The sequence below is a fragment of the Schistocerca cancellata genome, chromosome 4, assembly GCF_023864275.1.
Source record: "Schistocerca cancellata isolate TAMUIC-IGC-003103 chromosome 4, iqSchCanc2.1, whole genome shotgun sequence".
Classification (NCBI taxonomy): Eukaryota; Metazoa; Arthropoda; class Insecta; order Orthoptera; family Acrididae; genus Schistocerca; species Schistocerca cancellata.
In genome coordinates, this window is record NC_064629.1 from 760,453,955 (window position 1) to 760,474,820 (window position 20,866).

A 20,866-nucleotide genomic window follows, 5' to 3' on the forward strand; every position below is an offset into this window, starting at 1 on the left:
GACGTGCATTGTCCTGTTGGAACAGCAAGTTCCCTTGCCGGTCTAGGAATGGTAGAACGATGGGTTCGATGACGGTTTGGATGTACCGTGCACTATTCAGTGTCCCCTCGACGATCACCAGTGGTGGACGGCCAGTGTAGGAGATCGCTCCCCACACCATGATGCCGGGTGTTAGCCCTGTGTGCCTCGGTCGTATGCAGTCCTGATTGTGGCGCTCACCTGCACGGCGCCAAACACGCATACGACCATCATTGGCACCAAGGCAGAAGCGACTCTCATCGCTGAAGACGACACGTCTCCATTCGTCCCTCCATTCACGCCTGTCGCGACACCACTGGAGGCGGGCTGCACGATGTTGGGGCGTGAGCGGAAGACGGCCTAACGGTGTGCGGGACCGTAGCCCAGCTTCATGGAGACGGTTGCGAATGGTCCTCGCCGATACCCCAGGAGCAACAGTGTCCCTAATTTGCTGGGAAGTGGCGGTGCGGTCCCCTACGGCACTGCGTAGGATCCTACGGTCTTGGCGTGCATCCGTGCGTCGCTGCGGTCCGGTCCCAGGTCGACGGGCACGTGCACCTTCCGCCGACCACTGGCGACAACATCGATGTACTGTGGAGACCTCACGCCCCACGTGTTGAGCAATTCGGCGGTACGTCCACCCGGCCTCCCGCATGCCCACTATACGCCCTCGCTCAAAGTCCGTCAACTGCACATACGGTTCACGTCCACGCTGTCGCGGCATGCTACCAGTGTTAAAGACTGCAATGGAGCTCAGTATGCCACGGCAAACTGGCTGACACTGACGGCGACGGTGCACAAATGCTGCGCAGCTAGCGCCATTCGACGGCCAACACCGCGGTTCCTGGTGTGTCCGCTGTGCCGTGCGTGTGATCATTGCTTGTACAGCCCTCTTGCAGTGTCCGGAGCAAGTATGGTTGGTCTGACACACCGGTGTCAATGTGTTCTTTTTTCCATTTCCATATATATATATATATATATATATATATATATACGTGTGTGTGTGTGTGTGTGTGTGTGTGTGTGTGTGTGTGTGTGTGTGTGTGTTGTGTAAGGCAACCTGTATGATATGTCATGGTATCAGCTATCTCCAATGCAAATTTAATCCAAACTGAAGGAATAAGAGACATACTAACGCACACAAAAACTTTTGCATTTATAAAAGGTATAAGATTTTCTCAGCCTCAGACATGCCACGTGCAAAGTTGCCCCTGCAGTACTGAATGAAAGGTGCAGGAAAATACTTTTCACCTCCTGGGAAACGCATTACACTTACGTTAGTCCACAAACTGTTTTTACCACAACTATTTAAGTGACTTGAACGCAGCATGTTAAGTTTCGTCTCAACATGTACAAGATCTTTACTATGTAACGTATGCAGTCATTGAGAGTTTCGTTAAGGTTATCTAGTGTGTTGTGCATCACACCTACCAGGGTCGGCGTACTGTTACTGAGTGATACTATTTGTGTTTAAAACACTTCATTCATATCTGCATTTTATGGTTCCACTACTCTTTCCCAGCGAATATCCTTTCATTTACGTCTTTGAACTTTTTCTCGTTCTCACCTTTCTCAATTAAAAACTGTAGCCTCTTGGTTTTGATTTCACTTCTCAATCCCTCTCCTACTTGGGTAATTCTTTTCGACAACTTCAGTTGTCCTGGATCATTCTACGATGATTCAATAATAGTGCCAACACTCTCGTTCATTGAGTCCATACTTGAGTGCACTTTCATTACATTAAGCTTCCTTTGCCCTGTAACATTCATTAAATGTTTAATTATAACAAAAATATTCCTTTGATCTAATTGAAAGTCATAATTAAAATCCGACATATTGCTTTGTTCTCCTTCCTGGCAGTTATTTTCTGGTTACCTCTTCACCTCCATGTCAGCTATCAGGCACAAATACATGAAATCCCCAGTAACAATAAACTTTAATAAACAGATCACTGAGTTTTACAAAATGAACACACTGCTTACCTTGTGAGCTTGTTGAACCATACAGATTAGGACTGCGGTGATCTGTTAGTGTAACTGACAACAAAACCAAGTCGGCTGTCCACATTTTTCTGTGGGAGATCTCCTGACGGTCTGATGCTAGAGTTAAAATTGAATCCAAATGCACCATCCACTTACAATTGCTGGGCTTTTCTTCAAACCGTAATTTTTCCTGGTCAAACTTGAGAAGAACATATAACTAGGAATACATTCTTATTTTGCTGTTTTCTTGTACAGAATGCATCGTGGAATAACGTTACTTTTGAAAACAGGCGTTTAATTGACATTTAATATTGCTCCACAGAATCGTTTGTAAAGACATGACACAATTGTAATTAATCAAACGAGTGTGTACCTACTATCCTATTATGACTTTTAGCTGTTAGACGTACTTAATTCATGATAGCAAAATATGGGGTGATGAATTTCACTCATTTCAACATTCGATGATCGCACAAGAAAAACGTAGGTTACGTAATATCACTTTTGCTTAGGATCGAAGAGTCTGTTCCTTGGGGTCGTGACCGTCTTTCCTTCAGTAAACGGTAATCAGTCACGATATTATGTCTCAGTCTGTGACAGCATCATATACAATAAAACTATCAGCAGTTCGGCTTCCATTGTGTACAGCCTTCATTAGGGAACTTTTTGAAACGATATGCATTGTAAAGTTTGTGAGTGAGGAATCGTTTGTCTATCACGTTCCAAAAGTAGTCAGTGGTTAATGTTAACATTTTTGCAGCTCAAATACCTGACGCGAGGGTCACGCTGTTAAAGTCAATTTTCCCAGTAACGTCAGCACGCTCTCGTAAATGACCAACGACCAGGCAGACCACACCACTTTGATGGGAAAAGGTTCATCCATATACTAAACTCTAGTTACACACAAGCAGAAGCTCTTTTGTGGTTCGTTGCAGCAGCCGCAGTGGACAGCCAGCGAACAAAGGCCGCGGGTAGACGAGATTCTGGCGACAAGCTGGCGTTTCCAGCCCATTGTTTAATTTCATGGCGCCAACAACGTTCACTTTTCCAGTGTACTCGTTTGTTCATTCAGTGTGCACCATGTTTCAGAAATTTACATTTACCTTCTCCTTGAAACAATGGTGGGACGCTATGCACTAAATTCCTTATAATCTGTTGCTTCTGGGGGACAGTTATCAAAAATGATTCCAACAAAAATTTACTACCTAAACCTATACTGATATCACTGTGAAAAGGCTTGTGCATATAATCATTCAGCTGATGAACTAACAACCAATCATAGCTACCGACAAAACGTACCCTTAAATTAATGGTGTTACCTTGTCCGAAGCTACCATTGTTTCATACTTCATCTATCATGTAGCTAGATTCTCCGCAAGCTCCTCAAGGAGAGTTTGGTTTCTGGGGTGATAAGAAGATGAGACACGCCATAGACAATAGAGATTTTCTCCCTTTTTGAAATTTAGCCACTAACATAGCATCTAAATAGAAAACACGTTCTATGCAAAGTTTTCGACATCAGTGCCGGTAAATGATGCTGTCAGCGCAGTGTTAGGCGCGTGACGTTATGATCAATTTGTAAGCATTGTTTGTTAATAAAATTTATCATTTATTCTTGGTAAACAAATTTTCCACGCATTTATTAAGAACCCCCGTGTTCTCTCCTTTAACGATATGGCTCGAAAGAGTATTGATTAGTATCCCTGTGGCGTAACCTTTCGGATATATGTTAATAAAATATGTTCTGTCTATGGACTTGGATTTTTTTAACAACTCCATACTTTCCTAATTTATTGGGATAATTTTGATTTTGGAAAGTACACATCGAGATCGTAGGTGTCCGTTCACAAGCTAGTAGTACAAGTAATAATTTTTCTTTTACACTGAAAATAAAAACTACATATAAACAAATCACATCATTAAAATGTTTCACATGCATTTATAGGCATAGCTGACTACATAGTTGTTATATAAAATAGTTTTGCGTGTAAATGTGCCAGGATGGTAGCGCAATCAACGTCTGTTATTACAGTGATTGTTTAGTTGCAGGGTGGTACAAGCAAGGACATACACTAAATATCGTGACGTAATTTATTGCGCATATGAACTTCAGAAATCGCAATGGGAAAAATTTAGGTGGTACAACTGAAGCTGCCATGAAGTATTCTGTAACTTCGTAAATTCTCAAGAGCGATGTTGTGCTGCCGTTGAAACTTCTGGGTTCCATTCGGAAGGAGCGCGAATCTAACTCCCATCTGCCCATCTAGATTTAAGTAATCTGTGATCTCTCTAAACCGCTTAAGGCGAATGCCGGAAATGTTCGTTTGAACAGGGCAGGCCGTTTTTCTTCCTAATCCGAGCTTGAGCTTCCTCTCTAATGACCTCGCAGGAGGCGGATGTATGCGCCGCAGCTTGGTTCGGCTGATGGAAACAGCGCAGGCAGGCATGCATTCGTAAATTGTTCGGCTGTAAGATCTATACCAAAATAACGTTAAACCACGACAGTATCAAAACATTACAAGCGATAGCAGTATGGCTATCATCTAAATCGGCAGAATGGACACTGTAGCTATATACTGTAGACCAAAATCGAATGTACATTTGCAAGAGTGGTGCGCTATTGAACGACAGCTGAAGCACACATTCGTATTCTGCAGGGAATTGCTTGTACATCATAATGGGTTGGGCTGAAAAGTAAATGATGTAATTGTGAACAAGATTCTCCATATTATCAATCAGTTTAAAGTTATCGTAATAAACTATGGAACCAAAAAATCATATCCAACATCAGGTTTGCAAGCGTCAGCGAAAGATTTGACCCTGTGTTCGGCAAACAGCTTCTCGCTTTTTGAATAAAAAATTATTCTTTACCCTATATTGTCTGAGGATTACGTAATTATTATTTCAAGTCACTCAGTACTCCATAATAGTCTATAATCTACTTAAGATAATTATAAAGGTGGAGGGTCTTTATTTAGTTCCTATCACGCAGTCCTCACACACTACATATTTTTTTTTCGTTACAGACCTTACCAAGGCAGCAGTACCACTTTCTGTTTCAGAGAAGAATACTGGTCTAATCAGAAATACTCGCGACCGTTAGAGAAATGTAATCAAGCATGTAACCTATTTAAGCAGAATAAAACATGGGAGAACTAGGCAGCTTATAAAAGGCTAATTGCAACCACCAGACGCTTTCCCGAGTTTTCCGACATAAAAAAGGTACCGTTTGTGTACATTACTGATTCGTGAGATAAGAAAAGCTATGCGTCCTTATAAGATAGCCTCGCTGCCAATGAAGTCGGAATATAGAAGTGTTCAATAAAATTAATTCCGCCAAAGTGTATCCCGTTCTGTCCACTCTAAGACGTACACTTTTACTGACAGGTGAAGAATTACAGTCGCCCAATACATCAGTGCCCTATGCTCATTGAACAGCAAATGGAATTCACAAGTGGGAGCAATGCAATTAATAAAATGCACGCCTGTATCAGCAATCAGTTGAAGGTACCAATTCTCGGAAGAAGCTTTCGATATGCTTCGTTTCTCGCGAAATTACCGCCAGCGCAGGAGGAATTTAGCAACGTTATCGAGGTTGTTTTTCTTAGTGATATTCACACTAAATATGTGACTGTGGCATAAGTGTCTTGACACCGTAGTCGTGGTCCTGTAAAATTTCATGCTTTAAATGCTTTTACAATATATCTCGCCCTGTGGAATTAGTTCGTTCTCTTAAAGTATAAAACTAAAAGATCAAAGCAATCAATGAAATACTAGAATTTGTTTTTATTTGCTATTAGTTACATAACGTTATGTAAGGTTAATGACATTAAAATATATTTTGATAAGATTTAAAATGGTTATTTCTTTTAATAATAATCCTGTTGTATTTCTCGATGTCATAAAAATGTTGATGTCATTGATTTTTCCTACTGCAGCGAAAACAAAAGAAAAAAAAACAACATACGATTGGAATCGAAAACGGAGAGTAAAAATTCGTTATTGTGCTCGTAACGGCTATGTTACCGACTCGCTTGGTTTAATGGAGCGTGCGTGAACTGATAAAGTAGCATCAAAACCTTGACTGTCATTTTATCGCAAAATATTGTGTGTTGGCATCTAAGACAAAATAGGTGTCCCTTTATTTTCACTTTTCTTTCACCAGGCGAAGTTTCGACTGTGTCAGAGAGCGACCATTGGCAAATTCTCCTAGATAGGCGCGCATTCCGATGAAGTTTCAGGGTAGATGCCGTGTTTCTTGGCTTCCGCAAGGCGTTTGATACAGTTCCCCGCTGTCGTTTAATGAACAAAGTAAGAGCATATGGACTATCAGACCAATTATGTGATTGGTTTGAAGAATTCCTAGATAACAGAACGCAGCATGTCATTCTCAATGGCGAGAAGTCTTCCGAAGTAAGAGTGATTTCAGCTGTGCCGCAGGGGAGTGTCGTAGGATCGTTGCTATTCACAATATATATATAAATGACCTTGTGGATAACATCGGAAGTTCACTGAGGCTTTTTGCGGATGATGCTGTAATATATCGAGAGGTTGTAACAATGGAAAATTGTACTGAAATGCAGGAGTATCTGCAACATATTGACGCATGGTGCAGGGAATGGCAATTGAATCTCAATGTAGACAAGTGTAATGTGCTGCGAATGCATAGAAAGAAAGACCCTTTATCATTTGGCTACAATATAGTAGGTCAGCAACTGGAAGCAGGTAAATCCATAAACTATCTGGGTGTAGGCATTAGGAGTTATTTTAAATGGAATGACCATATAAAATTAATCGTCAGTAAAGCAGATGCCAGACTGAGATTCATTGGAAGAATCCTAAGGAAATGCAATCCAAAGACAAAGGAAGTAGGTTACAGTACACTTGTTCGCTCACTGCTTGAATACTGCTCACCAGTGGGGGATCCATACATTATAGGGTTGATAGAAGAGATAGAGAAGATCCAAAGGAGAGCAGCGCGCTTCGTTACAGGATCATTTAGTAATCGCGAAAGCATTACGGAGATGATAGATAAACTCCAGCGGAAGACTCTGCAAGAGAGACGCTCAGTAGCACGGTACGGGCTTTTGTTGAAGTTTCGAGAACATACCTTCACCGAGGAGTCAAGCAGTATGTTGCTCACTCCCATGTATATCTCGCGAAGAGACCATGACGATAAAATCAGAGAGGTTAAATCCCACACAGAGGCATACCGACAATCTTTCTTTTCACGAACAATACGAGACTGGAATAGAAGGGAGAACCGATAGAGGTACGCAAAGTATCATCCACCACACACCGTCAGATGGCTTGCGGAGTGTGGATGTAGATGTAGATGTACTAGTCGGGCGTTATGAGACTGGAAGCGGTTCATGTTTATGGTTCAGTAGTACGTATTTGGGTCTTGTGTGAATGTAAGCCGACTACAACAGATATGATGGTGGTATAGAACTGGATGACTTCTTTATCCTCACGTCACGGATCAGAGTGTAACCGGTGAACCTTACGTAAAGCACAAGTATCAAGGAGAAGGGCTTTCATCCTGGTCCGACTGCAAAGTTTTCGAATAAAGGTGTAACTGTGCATCGTATTGAGATCACAAGCTGCACCGACCTTGGACGGCGAAGATGACTGTATGAAGTGGCTGACACTCCCCACTGCAACCTCCAGTTATTTATGTTACATGTCTAAAACGATACCAAGAGATCTTCAGTGACCAGTATTTGGCGTTTATTAGCTATGTAGCGGCGATATAGAAACGGGAATACTTACTGTATCAATGATTTAGATTTGATCGCAAAATGTTTAATTGATTTCATCAACATCACTTCATCTGAATTCGTTGCCTTAGCAATGTTCAACTTTTTCACATTATTCCACTAGGATGTAAAAAGGGCGGCGTCTAGTCTCCATGTCTATTTGCCCCTTTGATTTTTAACCTACTTATGTACCCTCAAATTTTAGGTAAGCTAGAGAGGATGAACAATTGTATCAGGAGACAGCTTGATGTGATGTGTGCAGGATCTATCTTAAAAGTAAAGCGTTAGTAAGCCTTTCTAATAGTCTCTAAAATGAAATGAAATTACTGTTAGCGTTGACCACTGAGTCAGATTCGGATTTAACATAGCAGTCTATTTTAAAAGTTATACTTCGATACCTGTCATATGAATGTTGTGACAGAGACATCGTTAGAATTATTCAACGAGAAAATAAACTAAGAACAGAATGCGCCAGCTACGTGATATCATGCAGAAATTTTTCCCACGCTCGCCTGTGGTAACCTCTTCTTATTACTTTGTTTCCTCCCTGTCTAAGCTCCCAGAAAGCCTGAAAAACTCATTCATCAGGTCTTTCTGCTATTATTGATAAAGGATCACCAACAGTTATATTGTAATCATTAGGAGTAGACGCTAATGATCCTCTCTTTCGTTTTTATGGAATGAATGATACTTCTGGTTAAGAATAACATACCTTACACATTACTGTCGGCACTTTTTGTTCTTTGTCTCACATTCTCATCATAACTGCTTCTCCTTTCATATTATCTGAATTTGGAGCCGCCATTGCACTGCAATGATTCACCTATTTAATTATCTTCGTTACATTTGCGTCCTATTTTTCGGTCACTGCGAAAATTTCCTTTCACAGTTAGCTTTTGTGATATGAAATTACGAGTACATACTTTTCGCAGCATATGAAATTTGATTATAAAGCTCGAACATCCACAAGCAGTGCTGTGTTGTCTTTTCATTTCTGTTTTTGGAGTTAGAGGTTGTGCCAATGCAAGCATTCATAAGGAAAACTGTTCTCAGGTATATTACATTAAAATGAATGTTATTTACTTATGATGATAATAGTATATAGTGATAACAAAAAAGCGAACGGCTTCCGGCGAATGACTTTCTTAGTTTGCAATTCGCTTAAGATAGAGAAACAGACAGTTACGGTAGAGGAGAGCAGACCAAATAATTTCCCCTGATCTTTATTTATGATGTTGCGTTTCAGTAGGTGCATCTGGATATTATTCACAACTACGCTTAAGAAACAAATCATATTTACAAAACTGCTAACAAATGGCCTATAATAGATATTTTTGCTCGCAGTCATCACAGTGGCAGCCTCCACAGGGCTAGCCGGTTCAGGAAACGCATGGGCTGAACTAATGCAGTGTACTTACCACTGATCTAGTGGAGAACTTTCAACACTATAGAATAGGTTTCGTACTTTCGTGACTATCCATTTGCTTCCTGGAGTAGTTTAGAATTATGCTAGTAAATTCACAAGTTAATTTCTTATCATTTACATTAAATATTGTGGACGATTCTCACTTAATTCTTTGGATACCAACAATATTTTAAAAATTAATTTTAAAATTTTTCACAGTATTGACCTTAATCATAGCTAGTAACGTGTACAAGAAGAAATTGCCAAAAGAAAACAATCAGTTGTTTTGCGGAGGTTTTTTCTCTTTGGAATATAATTTTAAAATTTGTCACAAAATTAACTTTTATTATCATAGTAAGCAACAAATCCAAGAATAAATTCACAAAAAGTTGAGAATAAATTGTTTTAAAGAGGTGGTTTCACTTTTGAACCATTGGGACATGCTGTTGTCAACCACCCATCATTTCATGAGATATATTTGAAAGCAATTTCAAAATATCCTGGACAAAATCCTGCATCCAAAACCTTCCATGAACTCATAATGCCTAGAAAAATTATAGTTCTCAATAACAAGCAAATGCAGCCTGAAGTTTAACACATTTATTTCAAAAGTACTTACGGCTCCAGTGGTTTCCTTTCGAAACCACTCGGAAAAGCAGTAGTACAAACTCAAATATAAGTTGCAGATTTCTAAATACACTAATTACCAACTTCAAAGATATCTCCAACACGATTACTATAAAAAATACGTGTCATTATCTCCTACAATAACGTGGCACTATCTCTACGCTGTCCTAGAGTAGCATCGGTGGTTTCATACGTGAGACACTGGTACTTAAAAAAAATGGTGTATAAAATGGTGGTTTTAGGCAGAGACTACTGGTACTCAAGGAGATAAGGTAGAGGTAGCAAATTAAAGTTTTTAGGTCCTGGAAGCTTGATCCAAGAGAAACTGCAGCTTACTTCGTCGTATCACCGTACACGTTGCGAACTCTCCGTCTTAGCCATCACTGGGATAACAAGTAAGCCTTTCGAAACACCTTCACCAACGAAGACGAGGTAAATATTCCAAAACTCGAATCAAGAAAAACTGCAAACATGAGTAACGTAGAAATAGATATCGTCGGAGTAGTGAAGCAACGTAAATCACTTAACAAAAGCAAGTCTTACAGTCCTGACTGTATACCAGTTACGTTCCTTTCACAGTATGCTGATAGAGTAGCCTTGTATTTAACAGTCATATACAGCCGTTCGCTCGACGAAAGATCTGTACCCAATGACTGGAAAGTTGCGCAGGTCACGCTAATATTCGAGAAAGGTAGTAGGAGTAATCCGCTAAATTATAGGCCTATATCATTAACGTCGATGTGCAGCAAGATTTTCAAACATATATTGTATTCGAATATGCATTACCTCGATGACAACGGTCTATTGACACACAGTCAAGATGGATTTAGAAAACATCGTTCTTGTGAAACACAACTAGCTTTCAACTGACGCGAAGTGCTGAGTGCTACTGACAACCGATTTCAAATTGATTCCATGTTTCTAGATTTCCGGAAAACTTTTGACACTGAACCACACAAGCGGCTTGTAGTGAAATTGCGTGCTTATGGAATATCATCTTAGTTATGTGACTGGATGCGTGAGCTCCTGTCAGAGAGGCCACAGCTTGTAGTTATTGACGGAAAGTCTTCGAGTACAACAGAAGTGATTTCTGGCGTTCCTCCAGGTAGTGCAATATAAACGATTTAGGAGCAGCCGTTTTAGGAAGTTGGCAGATGATGCTGTCGCTTATCGACTAATAAAGTAATCATAAGATTAAAACAAAACAGAAAGCGATATAGAAAATATATCTGTATGGTACAAAAACAGGCAATTGACACTAAATAGTAAAAAGTGTGAGGTCATTCACGTGCGTGCTAAAAGGAATCAGTTAAACTTTGATTACACGATAAATCAGTCAAATCTCAAGGCTGTAAGCTCAGATAAATACCTAGGAATTACTGTTACGAACAACTTAAATTGCAAGGAACACACGGAAAATTTATGGGGAAAGCAAACCAAAGACTAGGTTTTATTGATGTGACACTTAGAAAATGCAACAGATCTACGAAAGAGACTGCCTACACTACGCTCGACCATCCTCTTTTAGAATACTGTTGTGCGGTGTTGGATCCTTACGAGATAGGACTGACGGCGTACATCGAGAAAGTTCAAAGAAAGGCCGGTTTTGTATTATCGCGAAGTACGGGAGAGTGTGTCACTGAAATGATACAGGATTTGGGGTGAACATCATTAAAACAAAGATGTTTTTTACTGCGGCGCAATCTTCTCACTAAATTTCAGTGACCAAATTTCTCCTCCGAATGTGAAAACATTTTGTTGATTCTGACCTACATAGGGAGAAACAATCATTAGAATAGAATAAGGGAAATCAGAGCTCGTACGGAAAGATGTAGGTGTTCGTTTCCCTTGCGCGATGTACGAGATTGAAATAACAAAGAATTATTGTGAAGGTGGTTCGATGAACTCCCTGTTAGGCACTTAAATGTGATTTGCTGAGTATCCATGTGGATGTATCCATGTAGGTGTAAGCGATGACTGCTACAGTCGTATGCTAGTTTGGTGATCAACTGTTCGCTCTTCCCGGGGAAGACGGGAATAGCTTGAGGTTAAAATCTTCGTGGAGAAAGATTTTTAAGACTTCTGCGAATAAATAACTTGCAGCTAGATCGAAAATCAATAGAAAAATTGTAACACGACTTTTTCTCCATAAGGTTTTTCACTACCTTGACTCAGTGCCATGTGCATCTAAAGGTGAAGAACGTGCAAAATTGTACAGTCGTTAATGCTTGCTTTGTTGTAATTCTAATAATCGTATTGACTTAATTGTGGCACTGAATGAGTTGTTAACTGGATTTACATATCTACTCCTATTGCTACGTTTGGATATTTTCGTTGCAGTCCTTCCTGTAACGATACTTCAGTATAACTGGGAACTGAAGGTAGACACAGACCGTTAACAAGCCAAAAGTGCGTTATTCCGGTAGTTTAGGAACACAACAGATAAACATAAAAGATAAATTATTCAGCAGCAATAGAGTCTCCCACGTTATCTAAGACAGTATAACAATTCTCATATAGTTTTTCGATTTCACTGGTATAGACAACGTGCTGGTAGCACTTCATCTCCTTGAACGTTATGCTGTATCACAGACAGTAAAGCTATGCAGTCCGGCATACCTATAATGCGAGGTGGCTCGAGACTTCTGTCACCGACTGCAAGTGGTGTCACTCTTTTATGCATGATGTCACGGGCACACAACGCTCCCCTGTATGATAACGAAATTCCTCCGAATGCCCCCTACTGTGAGAGTAACTTTAGCAATCACTACTGAAATATGCAACAAATATCAACTCCTCTCCAAGTGTTCTATGAACTGTTTGCGCTCATCTCGATCCAATTAATTCAATACACACAAATCTTTGACATCTGTATTTGAACTGTATTCTGTGTTGTTAAAATACGAGAAAGGTACAGATGAACATTATTGTTGCCCAACTTATTTGGGACTGGACCTGGTACGTTACACGTTTAATAAAGACTGTGTAGCATGTTTATTTGAGGCGATGCTCTAGCAAAACCCATATGTCAGTGTAATTGTTACAATCTATTACTTTGAAGCGAGATCGTACGATAGTTTTCAGGAGGTGGTAGGGGTGGTGGTGGTGGGGGGGGGGGCAAGTCCTGGGGGTATGCAGTATTTTTAGTATTGTGGAAGGCGGATAGCAACTTATAAGTAGCCATAAAAATGTTCTAGTTCTGACCTCGTTAAAAACATACGTGATACCGACTTCAAAATCATTTTCTTGGAAGAAAACCAAGTGACTGCAATTTTTCCTTTCTGCAAGAGGTAGGGGGATTGTCAGCCCCTTTCCCGCAGGTATGGGTGCCCTTACCTGCTTTGGTACGTGGTACTGCAGTACTGCAGCTTGTTGTTCATTATACGTACATTTTTATGAGGAATCGCTCAATATTGTAGTGCTAGATTGCTTTATTATTTCAGAAGATGTGTTGTTTGAGTAACTCCCCATGGTTCTTCGCAATCATGAGTTAGCCATAGGGACCTAAAATAAAACTATCTGGTCAGTCAGCAGGACGGAGTTAAAGATGACAAAGGTAATATTCGGAGGATTATTACATCAATATTCGGTAGTCGTTCAACAGTGTGGATGGTACATTTTTCTCTAGGTCATACTAATAAACACGTAAGTGATGCAATGTGTCCCTGTCAGTCGAATAGTAATCGATCTGTGTAAGTCTCAAATGACACTGTCGTAGACGGAACGTCACCGGAGCTGTTAATACCTTAATGACGCCTGAAAAAAAGGAAAGGATGACTCGCGGTAATTCTTGATTTCACATTACTTAAATCGTATTTGTACGTCAATTCCGCCAGTCGCTTTCAGTTTACTAAACACTTGGTGCTAGCAATGACGTGCACAGCAATGTACGCATACGGTAAAGTAGCTTTACGATCACAGCAGTGTCTTTGTGGTCAGAGAGATTGCCTATAGTGTGTTGTGTGATAGAAGTGTAGTCACCTCCGGACGCCACATGATTAACTGCACAACACCATATCATGAAATGACTATAATATCAGCTGCTTGATTGACAAGAAACCTCCATCAGCATGACGTCCTCTCAGCTGGCATTGCGTTAAAGAGTGCTCTTTGAGCACTTACCTCAGTCATATCAGCGCAATAAACGGCAGTGATTAAAGACGCCGAAGAAATCCTATAAGTAAGAAGTCTCTTGCAGGCGTGTGATATACTCAGTCTAGAAGAGAAGATCTGCCCATATTTCACTCCCTCCATACGGTAATGGCCGTCAGGAAAAATCATCAGACGACACCACAACTTAATGTAGACTTACTGTGAAAAAGGCGAGCTGACAGCTACGTGAAAGGAGTGCCTCAAAAGAGATAGTTTGAGGACATCCCACACTCTCTTCATCGACGTCTGCTGCCATTCAACGTTCTTACTGCAATTCTCATGTATCGAATTCCTCTGTGGCTCGAAAAGATGTTTCTACCATCTGATATGAGTGCAGAGGACTTACAGTTCCTAAAGTGCGGGTGCGGTGAAATGCAAGGAATGGACACAGTTGGATTTACAACTGGGCAGAAGTAAATTTTTTTGTATCGTGCAAATATGGAAATGTCTGTATATGTATTGCTATACTTTTTATTTATTTACTTCTCCCAGTTTTACTGAATGTACAACTATATAAGTAACATGGTAGATGCTTGAGTCAAATATTGCAGCCTGTACAGAAGTGAACTCTTCTTCTGATCAAAGCTGGCACACATCTCCTGGTAGTCCAGTAAAACTCTCAGCGGTTAACATAAATTGATATCACATTCACTGCTGAAATTGAAGAGTGCAATTACAACTACAATAACAATGCAGTGGAAGGATATACATAATAATAACAAGTCATCAATGGTTCACGAGTGGACTTTTTGCTCCGAATGCCCATATCGATAATGTTTCGTTGAATGAGTCGCACGCTGACACTTGTTGATGGTCAGGCATTGAAATCTCCAGCAATTAGTGGAAGGGTTGCTCTTTTGTCATGTTGAACGATTCTGTTCGGTAGTCTTTGGACTCGTTCTTGCAGGACTTTTTTCCGGCCGCAGTGATGTCGGAGATTTGATGTGTTACCGTAATCCTGATACAGGGTGTTTCAAAAATGACCGGTATATTTGAAACGGCAATAAAAACTAAACGAGCAGCGATAGAAATACACCGTTTGTTGCAATATGCTTGGGACAACAGTACATTTTCAGGCAGACAAACTTTCGAAATTACAGTAGTTACAATTTTCAACAACAGATGGCGCTGCAGTCTGGGAAACTCTATAGTACGATATTTTCCACATATCCACCATGCGTAGCAGTAATATGGCGTAGTCTGTGAATGAAATTACCCGAAACCTTTGACAACGCGTCTGGCGGAATGGCTTCACATGCAGATGAGATGTACTGCTTCAGCTGTTCAATTGTTTCTGGATTCTGGCGGTACACCTGGTCTTTCAAGTGTCCACACAGAAAGAAGTCACAGGGTTCATGTCTGGCGAATAGGGAGGCCAATCCACGCCGCCTCCTGTATGTTTCGGATAGCCCAAAGCAATCACACGATCGTCGAAATATTCATTCAGGATATTAAAGACGACGGCCGTGCGATGTGGCCGGGCATCATCTTGCCTAAACCACGAGGTGTTCGCAGTGTCGTCTAAGGCAGTTTGTACCGCCACAAATTCACGAAGAATTTCCAGATAGCGTTATGCAGTAATCGTTTCGGATCTGAAAAATGGGCCAATGATTTCTTTGGAAGAAATGGCGGCCCAGACCAGTACTTTTTGAGGATGCAGGGACGATGGGACTGCAACATGGGGCTTTTCGGTTCCCCATATGCGCCAGTTCTGTTTATTGACGAAGCCGTCCAGGTAAAAATAAGCTTCGTCAGTAAACCAAATGCTGCCCACATGCATATCGCCGTCATCAATCCTGTGCACTATATCGTTAGCGAATGTCTCTCGTGCAGCAATGGTAGCGGCGCTGAGGGGTTGCCGCGTTTGTATTTTGTATGGATAGAGGTGTAAACTCTGGCGCATGAGACGATACATGGACGTTGGCGTCATCTGGACCGCAGCTGCAACACGGCGAACGTAAACCCGAGGCCGCTGTTGGATCACCTGCTGCACTAGCTGCGCGTTGCCCTCTGTGGTTGCCGTACGCGGTCGCCCTACCTTTCCAGCATGTTCATCCGTCACGTTCCCAGTCCGTTGAAATTTTTCAAACAGATCCTTTATTGTATCGCTTTTCGATCCTTTGGTTACATTAAACCGCCGTTGAAAACTTCGTCTTGTTGCAACAACACTGTGTTCTAGGCGGTGGAATTCCAACACCAGAAAAATCCTCTGTTCTAAGGAATAAACCATGTTGTCTACAGCACACTTGCACGTTGTGAACAGCACACGCTTACAGCAGAAAGACGACGTACTGAATGGCGCACCCACAGACTGCGTTGTCTTCTATATCTTTCACATCACTTGCAGCGCCATCTGTTGTTGAAAATTGTAACTACTGTAATTTCGAAAGTTTGTCCGCCTGAAAATGTACTGTTGTCCCAAGTATATTGCAACAAACGGTGTATTTCTATCGCTGCTCGTTTAGTTTTTATTGCCGTTTCAAATATACCGGTCATTTTTGAAACACCCCGTATGATACTCTCATGAACCACAGACCTTGCGCCAGCCGCGGTGGCCGAGCGGTTCTAGGCGCTTCAGTCAGGAACCGCGTGACTGTTACGTCGCAGGTTCGAACCCTGCCTCGGGCATGGATGTGTGTGATGTCCTTAGTTTAGCTAGGTTTAAGTAGTTCTAAGTTCTAGGGGACTGATGACCTCAGATGTTAAGTCCCATAGTGCTCAGAGCCATTTGAACCAGACCTTACAGTTGGAGTGGCTTGCGTACCGCAGCGATAAATACAGCCGTGCCGCAGGTGGAACCACAACGGAGGAGTGTATGTTGAGAGGCCAGACAAATGTGTGGTTCCTGACTAGCGGTAACAGCCTTTTCAGTAGATACAGGGGCAACAATCAGGACGATTCGCTGATCTGGCCTTGTAACATAGACCAAAACGGCCTTGCTTTGCTGGTAATACGAATGGCTGGTAGCAAGGTGAAACTACAGCTAAAATTTTCATCGAGGGCATACAGGTCTATTGTATGGTTAAATGCTATTCGCATCCTTTTGCGTAAAATATTCCGGAGGTAAAATAGTCTTCTATTTGGATCTCCGGGCGGAAGCAACCCAGAAGGATGTCGTCACCAGGAGAAACAAAAGTGGCGTTCTACGGATCGGAGGGTGGAATGTTAGGTCCCAAAATCACGCAGATAGGTTAGAAAATTTAAAAAGGCAAGTGGATATGTTGAATTTGCATATAGTTGGAATTAGTGAAGTTCGTTATCAGAAGGAACACGAATTCTGGTCAGGTCAACATCAAGTTGTATATGCAAAGTCAATTAGGGATAATGCAGAAGTGGGTTTAGTAATTAATAAGACAACAGAAGTACCGTTAAGGTAATGTCAACACCATAGTGAACACATTATTGTAACGAATATAGACACAAACCCAACACCCACCACTATGGGACAAGTTTACATGTCAACTAGGTCCGCACATGACGAAGAGATGAAAAATGTGTGATGAGATATAGGAAATTATTCAGATAGTTAAGGGAGAAGAAAGTTTAATTGTGGTGGGAGACAAGAATTCTATGTGTCAACTAAAAATTATAGGTGAATAAGGAGTGTGTGTGGGGTGTGGGGGTGTGGAGGGGGAGGGGGGAATGGAGGATGGGGGAAAAGAATTAATGAGGAAGCCGCCTGGAAAAAGTTTGCACAGAACATAATATATTCATCATCGCTAACACGTGTCTGAATACTCATGAAAGAAGGTTGTATACGTGGAAAAGACCTGGAGACACCGGACGGTTTCAGTCTCATTATTAATGGTAAGACAGAGATTTCGGAAACACATTTTAAGTTGGAAGACGTTTCCAGGGGCAGATGTCGGCCCAGACCATATTTTAGTGGTTATGAGCTATAGATCAAAACTAAAGAAATTGCAAAAAGGGAGAAAACTAAGGAGATGGTATCTGGATAGGTTAAAAGAACCAGAGGTGGCTGAGAGTTTCAGAGGGAGCTTTAGGCAACGATTAACTAGAAAAGGGAAAACCAGTGCAGTAGAAGATGAATAGGTAGCCTTGAGAGATGAAATAGTGAAGGCAGCACAGGATCAGATAGGTAAAAAGACAAGGCCTAATAGAAATCCTTGATTAGCACAGAAGATATTGAATATAATTGATGAAAGGAGAAAATGTAAAAATGTAGCAAATGAAGTAGGCGAAAGGGAATACAAATGGCTAAAAATGAGATTGACAGGAAGTGCAAGATGGCTAAGCAGGAATGACCATAAGACAAATGTAATGATTTAGAAGGGTATTTCACTAAGGGAAAGAGATACCATCTACAGAAAAATTAAAGGGTTCTTTGGAAAAAAGAGAAGCAGATGTATGAGTATCAAGGGCTGAGATGGAAAACCAGTCCTAAGCAAAGAAGGGAAAACTCAAAAGTGGAAGAAGTATGTAGACGGTCTATACAAGGGAGATGAACTTGAAAGTAATGAAGGTAATATTAAAGAAATGGAAGACGACTTAGGTGAAGGTGAGAAGAATTTGATAGAGCATTTAAAGTCCAAAGTTCAATCAAGGCTCCGGGAGTAGAGGACAATCCGTCAGAACTAGTGACAGCTTTGGGCAAGCCAGCCACGACGAAACTCTTCCATCTGGTGTGCAATATGTATGAGACAGACAAAGTATGCTCAGACTTCAAGGAGAATATAGTAATTGCAATCCCAAAGAAAGCAGGTGCTCACAAGTTGGAACATTTCGGAATTATCAGTTTAACAATTCATGGTCGTAAAATACTAACCCAAATTCTTTATAGAGGACTAGAAAAACTGGTACAAGCAGATCTAGGGGAAGATCAGTATTGATTCCGGAGAAACGTAGGAATGCGCGGTGCAACACTGACCCTATGGCTTATCTTATAGGGTAGGATCCTAATTCCGCAGTATGTGTAGACTAGGAGAAAGCGTTTCACAGTGTTGACTGACATACTCCCTAGGAAATTCTGAAGGTAGAAGCGGTAAAATACACGGAGCGAAAGGTTACTTACAACTTGTAGAGAAACCACAGATCATTTATGAGTCGAGTGGCATGAAATGTGGGCAATGGTAGAGAAGGTAGTGAGACAGGGCTGTATCCTATCGCCGATGTAATTCAGTCTGCACAGTGAGCAAGCAGCAAAGGAAACAAAAGAAAAGTTTGGAGTAGGAATTTGTTTTCAGGGAGAAGAATTAAAAACTTTCAGGTTTGCCAATGACATTGTAATTCTCTCAGAGAGAGCAAAAGACTTGGAAGAGCTGCTCAATGGGAAGGACAGTGTGTTGAAAGGAGAATATAAGATGAACATAAACAAAAGCAACACAAGGTAATGGAATGTAGCCGATTTAAATCAAGTGATACTGAGGGAATTCGATTAGGAAAGGACAAACTTGAGATAGAAGATGAGTTTTGTGATTTGGGAAACAGAATAAACGATGAGTGCCGAAATAGAGAGGATATCATATGTAGATTGGCAATTGACAGAAAACCGATTATGAAGAAAAGAAATTTGTTAACATGGAATATAGATTTAAGTGTTTGGAAGCCTTTTCACTTAAGGTATTTGTGTGGCGTGAAGCCATACATGGAAGGGAAACATGATGATAAACAGTTCAGAAAAGAAGAGAATAGAAGCTTTTGAAATGTAGTGCTACAGAAGGTGGGTAGATCACGTAAGTAATGAGGAAGTACTGAACGGAATTAAGAAGGACAGAAATTTGTGGCACAACCTGACTAGAAGAAGAAATCGATTGACAGGACACATTCATTGGAGGCAAGTGTGTGTGAGTGTGTGAGGGGGGGGGGGAGAGGGGGCGGGGGTAAAAGTTAAAGAGGAAGACCAAGAGATGAATACAGTAAGCAGATAGCAGATTCAGAATGATATGGGTTGCAATAGTTATTGTGACATGAAGAGGCTTCCACAAGATGGAGTAGCATGGACAGCTGTATCAAACCAGTCTGCGGACTGAAGACCGCAACAACAAGATACGTTAGCCAATCCTACTGTTTGCGCTGTTCTATTTGACAGCTCGATACTTTCGCAAGCGTTTCACGAGGCTGCGTACCAATGTTCTCATTTTAATGTTCGGTACACACTACAGAGCCGGCAGACTGCAATGTCCATAGTTAATTTGCAGGTATGCCTTCACTCCAACTGCACACGCCCCGCACCATTACAAAGCCTCCACCAGCTTGAACAGTCCCCTTCTGATACGCAGGGTCCATAAATTCATGAATTTGTCTCCATACCCACACACTTCCATCCGCTCCATACAATTTGAAACGAGACTCGTCAGACCAGGCAACATGTTTCCGGTCATCAACAGTCAACCTTTGGTGCTGACGCGCCCTCGCAATGCGTAAAGATTTGTGTCGTGCAGTCGTCAGTGGTACACCAGTGGATCTGCGGCTCCGAAAGCCCATATCGATGATGTTTCGTTAAATGACTCGCGCGCTGACACTTGTTGATGGCTCGGCACTGAAATCTCCAGCAATTTGCGGAAGGGTAGCATTTTCGTCACGTTGAAAGATTCTCTTCAGTCGTCTTTGGACCCGTTCTTGCAGGATCTTTTTCCAGCCTCGATGATGTCGGGGATTTGATGTTTTACCGGAATCCTGATATTCAAGATGCACTCGCGAAATGGTCGTATGGAAAAATCCCCACTCTTTGCTATCTCGGAGATGATGTGTCCCATCGCTCGTGCACCACTGTCAAACTCTCTTAAATCTTGATAACCCGTCGTTGTAGCAGCAGTAGCCGATCTAACAAGTGAGCCACACACTTGTAGTCTTATATAGTCGTTGCCGACCGCAGCGCCGTATTCTGCCCGTTAACATATAACTGTATTTGAATACGTATGCCTATACCAATTTCTTTCGCGCTTCAGTGTGTAACTCAATAT